Source organism: Indicator indicator, chromosome 23 (assembly GCF_027791375.1).
Source record: "Indicator indicator isolate 239-I01 chromosome 23, UM_Iind_1.1, whole genome shotgun sequence".
Lineage (NCBI taxonomy): Eukaryota > Metazoa > Chordata > Aves > Piciformes > Indicatoridae > Indicator > Indicator indicator.
Genome location: NC_072032.1, coordinates 63,051 through 76,687, shown reverse-complemented (window position 1 = coordinate 76,687; position 13,637 = coordinate 63,051).

The following is a 13,637-nucleotide window of genomic DNA, read 5'->3' as shown; positions in this document are numbered from 1 at the left end:
GAGCCCTATCGCTTACAGCCCCAGACAAAGGGCTGCAGTCAACAATGGGAGTCAACACAGGCACTTCTCATGCTTCCAGTTAGGCTGAGTGGAAATCTTACTCATCGGTCACAGCAGCCAGCTTGAGGTAGGCAGTGGGACTTGGCCCAGCAGGGTGGATCATCAGCTGGCTCAAATCAGTGTAAATTCAGCCTAGTCCAAGGAGCCCCAGCTGAGGGTTCTGGCGCCTGCTGCCTGTATGTGACTTCAGTGGCTGCTGAAGGCTTCATTCTTTGTGCTGCCAGCTCCCGCAGCTGAGCCTTGGCTGTGCTCGCAGGCTGCTTGTCCTGGCTGAGGAGACAGCCAAGTCCAGCGGGGCCCCTGGCTTAGACCTTCACCAGTACCAACCTTCATCTGTGAGTTGGGATCCTAGATAACTGCTCCTTTCTTCCTCCTGCTGTCCCAGGAGAAATGGTGTCCTGGTGTTGAACAATCTGGGTGAGACATTGCAAGTACTAAGAGCAAGAGCAGTGGCTGGGTGGCAGGGATGCTTGTGTTAAGCAGATTTGTAATTTGGGGGGCTTCAGGCACTGATGGTGATGCAGAACCCACTACAGCTCTGATCTCATCACTCTCTGATGTACTCTTCATGAAGGACACATCCAGACATGAGTTGCCTCCTTGTGCAACAAGCTGACGTGCATTGCGTGTATCTCTGCAGGACTGTGGCTGGTGCATGCATTTAAAATAGTGAATTTAAAATGGTGCCATCACCGAGGTTCTGAAGCTGACTGTGGCCTTGGTGAAGCTACCCTGGGTCTGCAGGAAGTGCCACTGGAAGATGCTCAAATTGAATATACTCGTCCATATACTACAGAGCTATGAAGCCAGTCCAGAGCAGGAGTGTGGCTTTGCTGCCAGTGTTGCTGGGATGATGGGGTCCTCTTCTTGTATGCATCAGTTCTGACACTCATAGGATCATAGGATGTTAGGGGTTGGAAAGGACCTTTGAAGATCATCACTCCCTCCCATGGGCAGGAGACGAAGAAAGGAGACTGAACTGTCCCAAGGGTGATGACAGGATGGGGGAGGAATAAAAGCATGTGAAACTTAGATGGAAGGACAGGGAAGATGAGAGAGAAAGGGAAAGATTTGGGGTGAACAGGTTTTCCCCTGAAGGCAGGTCTGGTGTTGGAGCTGTGTGATTTGAGGGAAGGGAACTACTGTTTCCTGAGAGCTGAGCCTCTGAAGTCAGCATCTGTATGACACACCTGGGATGGGAGAGATCATGAGATGCTTGATTTGCATCTCCCCCAACACCTGCTTCAAACCTTCAGCATTCCTAATCCTCAGTCATAGAATTACTCTGCATCTGGATTTTGCTGTGACCATGTTGAGAGCAGAAGGCAAAGGCAGGTGTCCCAGCTGCTGTTGCTGCAAACATCTGCAAGTGAGGGCAAGCCCTGCAGCAGCAAGGCCCTGCCTGTGCTGACACTGCTCTGCTGGCAGTGTGTGCAGGACGGGGGCCCTCTCCCACAGGCAGTGTGCTGTCAGCATGCCCTGGTCCCCATTGTGCTAGGCTGGTGACAGGGCATGGTGCACACCCTCATCAACTTACCAAAGAGTTGCTTTGCAAAGCAGAAAGCTGTGGACGCTGCAGTGGCAGCTTGGAAAGTGGGGACAGGCCACCTGTCCTCACTGTCACCAGAAAAGCTGCAGTATTTCAGTACAATTGAAACTGAGAGTCTTTTCCCACACAGCTGCAGCTGGAGGTGTGAAAACTTGAAAACTGTTCATCTCCCATGCTAAGCTGGTTTGATCTCTCTCCTGGTGCTGGAAATGCTTCAGGGAGATGAATTTCTAGCAAAGTGAGTTGCGCTTTGGGTTTGAGGAACTCTGACCTTCGAGGAACTCTGACTACCCTGACTAAGCCAATGCTAATTAACCCATTCCCAAACGCTGGAAATAAATGAGCAAATGTAATTTTGGACCCCAAGAGGCCAAATTTCTCATTGTAGAAATGTAAAGAATTTCTTTTCTCAGGGTAAAGTCTCACTGAGAAACCAGATCTTCCCAGGTAAAAGAAAATCTGCTTCTGTTGATGCTTCCATGAGGATGTAACTCTTTGCTCTAAGGTTCCATTCCAATCATGAGCAAATTGCTGGTAGATCTCTGCAACACAAATTGTTTAGACAAGCAAAGAAACCCATGACAAGATGAGTAATTTAAAATACCCTTTGTAGAGTTGCAAAACAAAGGAAAACTGATCAAACCTAGGGGTAGTCCCTAAAATGCCTCTGTGAAATATGAGACACTTTTTGGACAACATTTGACTCACGATGTCCTCAAGAGTCACAGTTCAGCAGTTTTTTCCATACCACTGGACCTGTGGCATAAGAAGCAGATGTATTTTGTGGCAGTGGCACAGCATGGTGCATAGCAGTTTGAGCAGAGAGCAAGCCTTGCTCCGGTGGCACATGCCTTCAGCACACCAGAGCTGTGTGCTGGAAGCTGCCTGAGGGAGAAAACTCTCCTGCCCCAGGGAGGCTGCACACCAGCTCATGGGAACAGTGAACTTAGGGCAGAGCAAGGAAGCTCAGCAGAAGAAACACTGAAGTTGAAGACAACAGAGCAACCACCACGAATCACCTGTGGTGAAATGCTGATACTTTCCCCTGCCTTTTGGGGAGTGGCAAAATGATCTTTTTAAAAATTTTTTCTCTCTTTTTTTTTTTTTTGTGTGTGTAAGAAATTCAGCTTTCAGCAGAGAAAATGATCCTATTTTTCTGAAAAATAATTTTTCCTCCTTTTCTTAACAGAAGATGAGGCTGGAGACTGCTGTTGATTAGGCATTTCCTAAGGGGCAGCAGGCTGGGGATTATTCTCTTGTTATATAAAAATTCTAAAAATGTTGCAGTCATGCTGCTCCTTCCAGTCCCCGAGGAGTCAGTCCCCTATTCAAGCTCATCCTTGATCAAAGCTGCTTTAAGGAACTCTCAGTGCCCCAAATTTTTTCTTGCAGTTGCTTGGCAGTTTTTTGCTGTCCCCCTGCTCTGCTGAAGCAGTTGCTTGTGAGTTCTGCTGCAGATGGAGTCCTTAGACTTCAGCAGTCTTTTCATTTATTGCCCCATTGTGGCCTCAGGTGTTCTCTTTCACTGACCTGGTTTACAGATAGTTGCATGGGTCCAAAGGAGGAGGACATTCAAAGACCTCTTTAGCTGTATTTGTCCCTGGAAAAATGTAACATGGAAGATGTTAGGGCCAGCACCACGAGTTGTTAGGGCCAGGAACAAATTACCAAAGCATTCATCTCTTAGAAATCAGTCCTGGGTGGAACAAGACCTCCTCTGCTGTCCCCAGTGCTGCATCCTTGTGTGCCTGTTACCTCTGGGTCTGAGAGCAGGGCACAGGGCAGGTACTGTTGGGCATGCACAGCAGTGACTGGTACTGCCCAGTGTTGCTTGTGAAGGGACACCGCACAAGTATACACTGAACGCTCATGGGGTGGCTAAATGCTATTTAAAGGCTTCCCATGTGTTCTCCTGCCCCTGGTGCCCAGAGCAGACTGCTTCAGGGCAGATGGCTGAACTGCAGAAAATGACAAGGGAGTTGCAATGTTCGTGGTCTCCTCGAGCCAGCCAGAATGCAAGTTAAAGGGATGTATCTCCCTGCTGTATCTGCTGGCCTGCACAGGGAGCTTTCATCAGAACAGCTGGCAGAGAGACAGATGATGCCTTGGAGAGCTCATGTGGTTTTCCACAACATTTTGGCTTGAAAGAGCCTTTGACTGTTCATCTTGCAAAATGTTTTCTCTGAGCTGTCCAAACGTGTCAGTCAAACCAGAGGAGCCTGGAACTTGTTATGAGCACCTTGGTGCACTCTGATCAGCTGAACTGCAGCCATGTGGCAGGGGGGCACAACAGGTACTGCCCAAAGCTGTGAAGACACTGTGATCCTCAGGAGGTTTCTGAGCTCCTGGGGAGTACTTCAGCCTCTGTCATAGTGAGGAAAAGCCTCAGACCTGGAGAATTCTCTCCAGGGGGAGAGAACCATTCAAACTCTACTGGCTTTTAATGTGAGCAAGCAAGCAACTTGTCATTACTCTGTCTCTCAAAGATGGGCAGGTCCCTTGGCTTTCTTTTCTTCCAAAGCACTTTGAGCCTCCAAATAGGGAATGGGAGGGTGCACAGGCAGGGACAGCACGTGGTTACAACCTCTGTGGGGCGTCCTGGGAGATGATCTATTTCCTAGACCTGATGTGGTCCTGCCTTGCCACAGAAAACAGGGTTTGTGGCTCAGAGGGCACCTTGCCCTGCTGTATCTGACTGCTGAAGAGCAGGAGCTTGACCACTGTGCAGCCTTGCAAATGTGAGGTGCTGGCATGATTTAGGAGTCAAGTGGCAGGAGCCCATTTTGGACATCTCATGTCCAGCTCTGAGAGTTTGATGGCTGTTGGAGGGTACTGGGAAACAATAACATCCAAATTTTCCTAAGGGAAGCATATTAGAGAGCAAACTCTGGTACTACAGGGGTGCAGAGGCAGGCAAGAGCTGGGAGCTGTGTGAAGGCACTTTATTTCAGTAAGAGATCCTGGTGTTCATCTTGTCAGAAAACATCCAAGTATGACCTAGAGCATGATCAGAAAGTGTCCTACAGGGCTTGTGGGATCTCATGCTCTTGGCCATGTTTGGTGGATGGTGCGCTGCTGGAGCCCTCAGAGGGTGCCATGGCGGCTCACATGGCACCAGCCCGAGGAGCAGGTTGGTGCTGGCCGCTCGCTGTGGGGAATGCAGGCATAGTGTTTCCATGAGTAAGCCCTGCTCACAGGGGTGCATGCCTGCAGGATGAGGCCATGCAGCAAATTAGCCAGCTCCCAGCCTGGTGAGGAGCTGGTAAGGTACACGGTGTGTAGAGCTTTCAGTTTTGCACTTTTCTCCATAGAAGCTGCAAGGCTCTCAGTGGATTTATTTCTCTATTAAATTTAGCATTTCTTTAAAAGCAGGAAAAGGCTGAACACGAGGGTGATGCAGAGCTGGGGCAGGTTTCCATGTGGGCTGCTGCAATTTCTTGGTTTGCACTGAGAGCGTGTGTGATACGGCTTGGGCCTGCCACCTGCACGTCACTACACATCCCAAAAGACATGCTTCAGCCTGAGCTGTGGCCCATCCCTCCCCAGCACAGCAGCTAACAGGTGAGGTGTGAGGCAGGGGTGTGTTAGGGGTCCCCAGGTAAGGTCAGTGAGGCCGAACACAGCCAAACAGCAAGTCCCCATTCAGGTCAGTCTCACACATGGTAACATGGCAGCACCAGCACCTCAGCTGATCTGCTCCCACCAGGACTAATTAGTCTTGATTTTGGATGGTGCTGACATGGTCAGATCATCTCCAGGCCTGAGACCACTTCTGTGATCTGTGCACTGTGTTTCACGTTGGTGTGATCCCAGGTGTTCACAAAGAGGTGCTTTTCACCCCAAGGGAAGGAAGATGCTCATGAATCTAGCACAGCTGTTGGGTTTGCTTCATGTAAAAGCAGATTTTTATTTATTTTCCTTTTCTCTACCTAACTCTGTGCTCTGTAGCTGTAAACATCACTCTGGATCTGCAAATCCTTAGCAGTTTTGCCAGTCCTTACCTGGCTTCTAATCCTTTAAACCAAATTTTCCCCACAGAGTAGATGGCACATGGGGAACTTTGGGTGCATGGTCATGCTCCCCACATGGATATGAGTGCAGTCCAAGCAAATAAATCCTGAGTGCAGGCATTCACAGATGAAGAACTTCACCCTCAGAAACATGATCACACTAAATTGATGCCAGAGTTGTAAAGGCAGCTTTTGGAAATATTGGCCCAGCATCTTGCGTTGGCTTGGCTCCTCAGAGGAGGGTCAGCTAACTGCACATGGGCATAGCTTGGGAATGCAGAGAGGAAAGAGGCTGGAATGGAGACAGCTCTCTGACTGTGCATAAATACACCCTGGGATGGTTTGTGACCAGAGGAAAAGGAAAGCTTTATGATTTCTGCCTTTATTTTCCATGTCTCCGCAATTACAAAAGTTTGATATGGGAGAGTAGCTTTGGAGCTCATGAGGCATCTGCTCTCCAGGAACATTCAGCAGCAGTGTTGTAAGCTCTATTTCCTGGCCCTTAGTACCAGCTTTTATGAAGAATAAACATTTTCTCTTTATTTTGTTCCAGTTCCCAAGGTATTGTTGATGATTGATTATGACTGTTTGATGTGAAGCTGTCACAATCAGATTGGAGCTGTCGATGTGCAGAGGTGCAGCCTTCAGTCTCAAGTCAATGATGAGTGCACAGGTAGTGCATGTCTGTGCTGCACCACACTATGTATGGCTATGAATTCCATCATGGAGAAGTCAGGAGATTCCAGAATGAAGGATTTGTCTCCCATCTTCATTTAGTTTCCACAAGCCTGTGTCTCAGGAAGGCCTCATGACCACTCTACAGTACTTTTGTGCAGCTCACTGAAGAGGCCTCCCTCTGACAAAGAGCACCCACTCACTACTTGATGCCAGCCTGGTGGCTGCTCCACCCTGTGTGCTGCTGCTGATGTGAGGATCCAGCACAGCTCTCCCCACGTAAGCCTCAGCTGCTCAGGGTCCTGCTAACCCCACAGTCCCACTCTCCTCTGCTGGCTCCTGTCAGGGGTTCGAGCCTGTCTGTGAGTCTTGTCAACCTGTCTCACTTTCAGCCCTCTCAGGCTTCTTCCAAAAAAAATTCCTTGCTTTCCTCCACACAGCAACCCCAGGAGTGGTTGATGCTGTAATTCATGAGGTATAGATCATTATAATGGAAAGAGAAACAGCAATGAGATCTTCTGGTTTCTTGCAAAGATCACTACCCTTAAGCCCATGCTTTGCACTCTCTTACACACCTGGACGGTATGTAAAAGAGATGGCCTCAGTCATCTTTTAGTGCAGTGTGCCAAGACATGCTCACAGGAACAGGAACTTAATGTTAATATCGACCAGTTTCTGAAGCTATTGCTGCACAAAACATATCCCTGGGAGCACCAGGGAACCAAACCTGCTGCTTGTGCTTGATGCTACCACAAGTCCCATGACCACTGGGAGGCACATGAATGGATGTCTCCAAAGCCGATTTGTCCTTTCAATACTAATGTGAAAGGACTCAGATACAACAAATTATTGTGCCATGAGTTAAAACTTTTAAGACAGACTCTTGGGCAAGCTTCTCCCATCACAGAATTACAGAATCAAAGAATCCAGCTGGTTGGATGAGACCTCCAAGCTCATCCAGGCTAACCCTCCACCCAACACTGCAGGCTCAGCACTAAACCATGGCCCTCAGCACCAGCTCCACAGGCTACTGGACCACCCCCAGGGATGGGGACTGCAGTACTGCCCTGGGCAGCCTCTGCCAATGTCTGAGAACCCTTCCAGTGCAGAAGGATTTCCTGAGAGCCAGCTTGAGCCTTCCCTGTTGCAGCTTGGAACCATCTCCTCTGCTCCTGTCCCTTGCCACCAAGGAGCAGAGGCTGTCCCCTGCTTGCTCCAACTTCCCTTCACGGAGCTGCAGAGAGAAATGAGGTCTCCCTCAGCCTCTTCTTCAGCCTGAACACCCCCAGCCCCCTCAGCCCCTCCTCTAGCCCAGGGGCTCCACGCCCTTCTCTGGACAGGCTCCAGCCCCTCAATGTGCTTCTTGCAGTGAGAGCCCAGAGCTGAACACAGCACTTGAGGTGTGGCCTCCCCAGTGCTGAGCACAGAGGGATGATCACCCTTGTCTGTGTGTAATTTAGGGTTAAATTTTCTACTCTTTCCAGTGCTTCCCTCCCCATCTCCCACCCTTTTTTTTTAACCATTTTAATTCAGCCAGGATTTGCTTGAATCCACCCAGTCATATCGGAGGGCAGCCTTTGTCTTCTGTTGCTAAATTTACTTACATTGAAAGCAAAGTAGCATTAGGATCCTTGAAGTAAAAAGTACAACTAAGTAAAATTAAATTCCCAAGCATTTCTCAATGACAAAGGAAAAAGGAAGTATCTGGGCCTTCTCCTAAGCAAGTGAAAACAAATGCAATTATGATAGGCAGAGAGGAAAAATCCACGTTTTGCTTTGAAACTTGCCCTATTCTGGATTGTTTTTGCTGGCTGAGGCAGTCTGACAGCATTTTATAAGGTATCTTGATCTGTTTGAAATTGTTCGTCCTTTCCTCTCTCCTCTTTTAATCAAAAAGATGTATTTTTACTGCCTCCAGAAAGGGAAGTTGTCCTGACAAGGGTGTTGTAAAAAACCCTGTGTTTCATTGCCTTTTAATTGACCCTTAATAGAAGTTGGCAGCATACATGATGAAGCTGGAAGGCTGCAATGAAATTAAAATGATCAGAAGTAGTTCTGAGTTTCATGACAATGAGGAAGCCTTCAAAGCCTGTAGCTAGTCACTGAGACACACAAATGGCTGATCTCATTTCTTCCCATCATGTCCTAGCCTTGTGAGAAATGCTGGCTGAGGGCAGAAAGCCCCTGGGGAACCATGCTGCTGCTATTGCCTTTGGATGGCAGATGTGCAGACACTGCAGTGAGGAGAGGAAGAAACAGCTCCACCAAAAAATCAGTGCATTGGAATCCAGAAAAGCTCTTGGATCTGGAAAGGAGAAGCTAATTTTAGTCAGTGTCATGCTTCCAGCTGATTTAGAAAAGTCCGAGAGTGCATGAACCTGTAATGACCTCTGGCAGACTTTTAATCTAGGTGTCAGGGCTATGCTTCAAAATCCTTTGGAACAACTGCATCTGAATAAGTTTGTGCTGCTTGGAGCTTATGCTCCAACCCACTGGTGGTTCCCTGGGGTTTTGGCAGAGTGTTGCTGTCCTCAGTTAGGAGAAATGTCCCCCAGTGACCACACCACCTGGACTGGCACTGCTCTCACACCCAGGCACTGGTTATTGCTCCCCCTAACACATCTGCATGCCCTTTCTTTTTCCCCATCACTACTGTTATATGTTCTGATGGCTTTTGGCTTCCCATCTCTTGTTTTGTCTTTGCAGAGCCCTTAACAGTGATTATTTCCTGGTATTGAATTCTCAGCTTGGTCCAAGGGGACCTGTTTGTAGCAGAGTTTTCTGTAATTACCCCAAAATTTACACAGCAACTGCAGAACTGTTATATAGGGCATAGTCTGTAATTACAGGCACAACATATTAAGTCCCTCTAAAAGCAAATATATCATTACACAAATCATTCCTCTTGCTGTGCAGGTACATTTCTATGGAGTCAGTGAATACAATTTCAATTACAATACACAGCTGCAGTGTGACTGGTGCCAGGGTGACACTGAGCAGGGCAGGAATAAGGAAATTCCCACTGAAAGTCTGTGAAATATCACATCCAAAATCCAAAATTGCACATCCAAATTGCACATCCAAATTCCAAAATCCCCCATCCAAAATGCAAGGTGGAAATCCTCCTCTCTGTGTGCACTCATGTGTTTATTCATGACAGCTGTACTCGTCCAAGCAGCCGTCAAGTACTGCCTTGCTTAGACAATAGATTGTCCAGGTAGTTATGGAGGGTGGATGGTTCTTCAGGTCCCAGAGCTGTAGAGGGAGGGAATAAATCCTTTAAACATGGCCAAAAAGTCACCAGGTGAGCTGTGCCAATGAAGTGTCTCACCATCCAGTTTGGAAGAGCTGGTCTCAGCCCAGGATTTGTAATAGGAGTGCTTTCACAGAATTATAGAATGTTAGGAGCTGGAAGGGACCTTGAAAGATCATCCAGTCCAACCCCCTGCCAGAGCAGGGTCACCTAGGGCAGATCACACATCCAGGTGGGTTTTGAATATCTCCAGAGAGAGAGACACCACAATCCCCCAGAGCAGCCCATTCCAGGGTTCTGTCACCTTCACAGGGAAAAAAATTCTCCTCATGTTTCCATGGAACTTCCTATGCCTCAGCTTCCACCATTGCCCCTTGTGCTGTCATTTGGCATCACCCAGCAGAGCCTGGCTCCAGCCTCTGGGCACTCACCCTTTACATATTGATAAACCTTAATGAGGACAGCCCTCAGGCTCCTCTGCTCCCAGCTCCATGCTCCAGCTCCCTCAGCCTGTCCTCACAGGGAGATATTGCACTGCCTGCAACAGCTTGCTGCTCTGTGCTAGGCTCACTAAAGCAGTTGTGAGGTTCTTCTTGACCTTAGGGGTCCAGGACTGGACACAATATTCCAGATGTGGCCTCACCAGGACAGAGTAGAGGGGCAGGAGAACCTCTCTGGACCTATAGACCACAGCCCTTCTAACAGACCCCAGGATGCCCTTGGCCGCCTTAGCCACAAAGGCACATTGTTGACTCATGGGCACCCTTCTGTCCATCAGGACCCCCAGGTCCCTTTCCTCAGAGCTGCTCTCCAACAGGTCAGTCTCCAACCTGTCCTGGTCCCTGGGGACATTCTTCCCCAGATGCCAGACTCTGCCCTTCCCTTGTTGGATTTCATTCAGTTTCTCCCCACCCAGCTCTCAGCTTGTCCAGGTCTCACTGAATGGCCTGAGGGGTGTCACCACTCCTCCCAGTTTGGTGTCATCAGCAAACTGGCTGGCACTGCCTCTGTGCCCTCAGCCAGGTTGTTGATGAATACACTGAACAACACTGGTCCCAGTACTGACCCCTGAGGGACTCCACTAGACATAGGCCTCCAACTAGACTCTGTCCTATTGAGCACAACTCTCTGACTTCTTTCCTTCAACCAGTTCCAATCCAATCATCCAGACCACATTGCCTTAGTTTAGCTGTGAGGATGCTGTGGGAGACAGTGTCAAATGCTTTACTGAGACCAAGATAAAGTGCTTTGAGGCACTTTAAATCTTCCTTGTGGCTCCATTGCCCCCTGCCAAATGTAGGTAGCTCATATGGAAAAGCTTTTAGTGCTGGCATCTGTCAGACAGCTCTAGGTGTGGATCAAGGGCACAGAAGGAGTGCAAGCTCAGTCCTAGCCTCTGCATGCAGCTCTGTGCACGGTTTAGTTTGATGTACCCTGGTTAATGGGTTGATCTCAGCCCGTGGTGTGGAGGGCAGCCAATTGGAGGGCAGATAGCATGAGGACTTGTTTTTCCTGTAGTGCTGTATCAAAATGTCTAGGTGGAGACTTCTGTTTCAGCATTATGTATTTCTATCTGCTGCATGGTTTAAGTCGCAATCTTTTGCTGACAGCTTAGCCTGCTTTCTGGGCTCTCTCCAGCAGCCCACCTTGGACACAACCTGGATTTGCAGTGGTGAGCCCCCTTTCCACACAGCAGCATGATGAGGGTCAGCCACCTTTACTCAGGTCAATGTGAATTTTGTTTGCCTCTCCAGTGTTCCTCAAAGGGACAATATGAGGATCATAATGTGTAGGCTGGGCTCTGCCCTGAGGCACATGGTGGGGAGTTCCCAACAGGGCCTAGTCTTCACTTGGCCAGCTTGATTTGGACAGGGGTCTCTGCTTTGCCTGTGCTATCCACATTAGGTATGGAAATGTCCTGGTTAGAGTAGGGATGATGAGTGGGAAACATGGGGGTGAGCACCAGCCTGCCAAAGTGATGTTATCCAGCCATGGGAATACTGCTGAGTCAGCAGAGTGGGAGCATTTCTGTTCACGTGAGGCAGAGGGAGATAGAGTTGCTCAGCTGAGCCTGCTGAGAGTTGGGCAAATGTGGCTTTGTTGGTCCACAAAGGACTACTTGTAATACCGAAAGATACTTTAAGCTCAGTGTTAAAGGATAGAAATGGTAGGAAAGGTTCTACTGCTCCCCTGCTGCTCTCCCACTGCTGGTGACCAACAGAAAACCCTGGAAAGAAAGAAGGAGCTGGCTTCCCAGGGCAGCTTATCACACATAGAATCCTGGGCACTCTGTAGGCAGCCCTTCAATGTGAGCTGATACTACACCTAGCATGAGGATGTATGGCTGTGCAGGGCTCATTGTGCAAAAAGGACTTGGCAGCTGTGAGGACAATTTTTTAACAGGCAGGTTCATGGTAGCCACTGCTGTGAATCCTATTCAATGTTTGGGACAAGTGTGGTGGCACTGACAAGTAACAAAATGGCCTTAAGTTGTGCCAGGGGAGGTTTAGATTGGATATCAGGAAAAAATTCTCCAAACAAAGAGTGGTCAAGCATGGGAACAGGCTGGGAGAGTCACCATCCCTGGAGGTGTTCCAAAGATGTGTAGACATGGCACTTGGGGACATGGTTTAGTGGGCATGGGTGTTGGGTTGATGGTTGGACTTGGTGATTTTAAAGGTCTTTTCCAACTGAAGCAAACCTTGGTCCACACCTTTCTTGGCTGCTAGTTTCCCTCAGCAACTCTTAGGTCAGAAATAAAGGGAAATGCTAAGGCCCTTTAGCCACAGCTGCTGGCGTCCAGGCAGTGGATGAAGTCTGAGCAATCATAGAATCCCAGAATGATAGACCATAGAATGGTCTGTGTTGGAAGGGACCTCCAAAGCTCAGTCCAACCCCTCTGCAGACAGCAGGGACATCCTCCACTAGATCAGGTTGCCCAGAGTCCTGTCCAGCCTCACCTTGAATATCTCCAGGGATGGGGCCTCAACCACCTCCTTGGGCAACCTGTTGCAGTGTTCCACCACCCTCATGGTGCAGAAATTGCTCCTCACATCCAATCTCAATCTGCTCTGCTCTAGATTAAAGCCACTGCCCATTGGGGTGCAGTGCTTCACGGCACAGCAAAGCCATTGGTGTGTGAATTCTGGTCCACCTGACCCAGGTGCTGGATGTTGTACTTGGCCTTATTTAGTCTCATGAAGTTCACACAGACACAACTCTGAAGCCTGTCAGGAACCCTCTGGATGGCATCCCATCGCTCCAGTGTGTTGATCACATCTCTGCCCTCCCATCCAAGATGTGAAGCTGGGGCTAGTGCCAACTGTGAGCAAAGGTTTCCACTGCTGATCCTGGGGAGATGCCACCTCAAGGGCTGTTGTGATTGTCCAGCATGGTAACAAACATCATTACCTTGGCACTGGCAGAGGAAGGTGATTGCACTCCTGTTTGCTGTGCAGGAGGCAGACAAGCTCAGCTCTGTACCTTGGTTGATGCTGGCTGTGTGCCTGACCAGGCAAGTAGAGTGTCACCTTCACCATGGTGTCCAAACCAGCATCTTTGCTGCCCTTCAGTAAGAATCCACCCTTGCTGTTGTCAGGGTTGACTGTTGGAGCTGGACAGCACAGGGCAGTGGCAGGGATGGTCACTGCCTCTCCCCTTGCCACATCTGACCTCCTACTGGACAGAAAATCCAGCCCCTTCCAGGCCACTTGTTCACTTCAACCCAGCAAAACTGCTGTCTGAAGTCACTGGAGGGGAGCAGTAGGGTGGGAATAGCAGGGGAGCTTTGAGGAAAGTGAATTTGGGGATTTCTAAGTGCAGCAACTCAATCCCAAGAGTTAATGTTTCTCTAATCAAGAGGACAAGCAATACTGCTTCACATGAAGCCCCAGTCACAATGTGACAATGCCACCCAGCTTGTGCCTTATATATTTGGAGTAAGCTCCTTATCTATCAACAGGAATTGAGAGGCAAAAGAGAAGGTAAATAAAGAACACTGGCAGTACTGTATTACTACCTCTGCCTGCAGGACTTACTTGCTGATAATTATTAACTCTCACAAGCTGACAACCACTGCAGAACTTGTGAC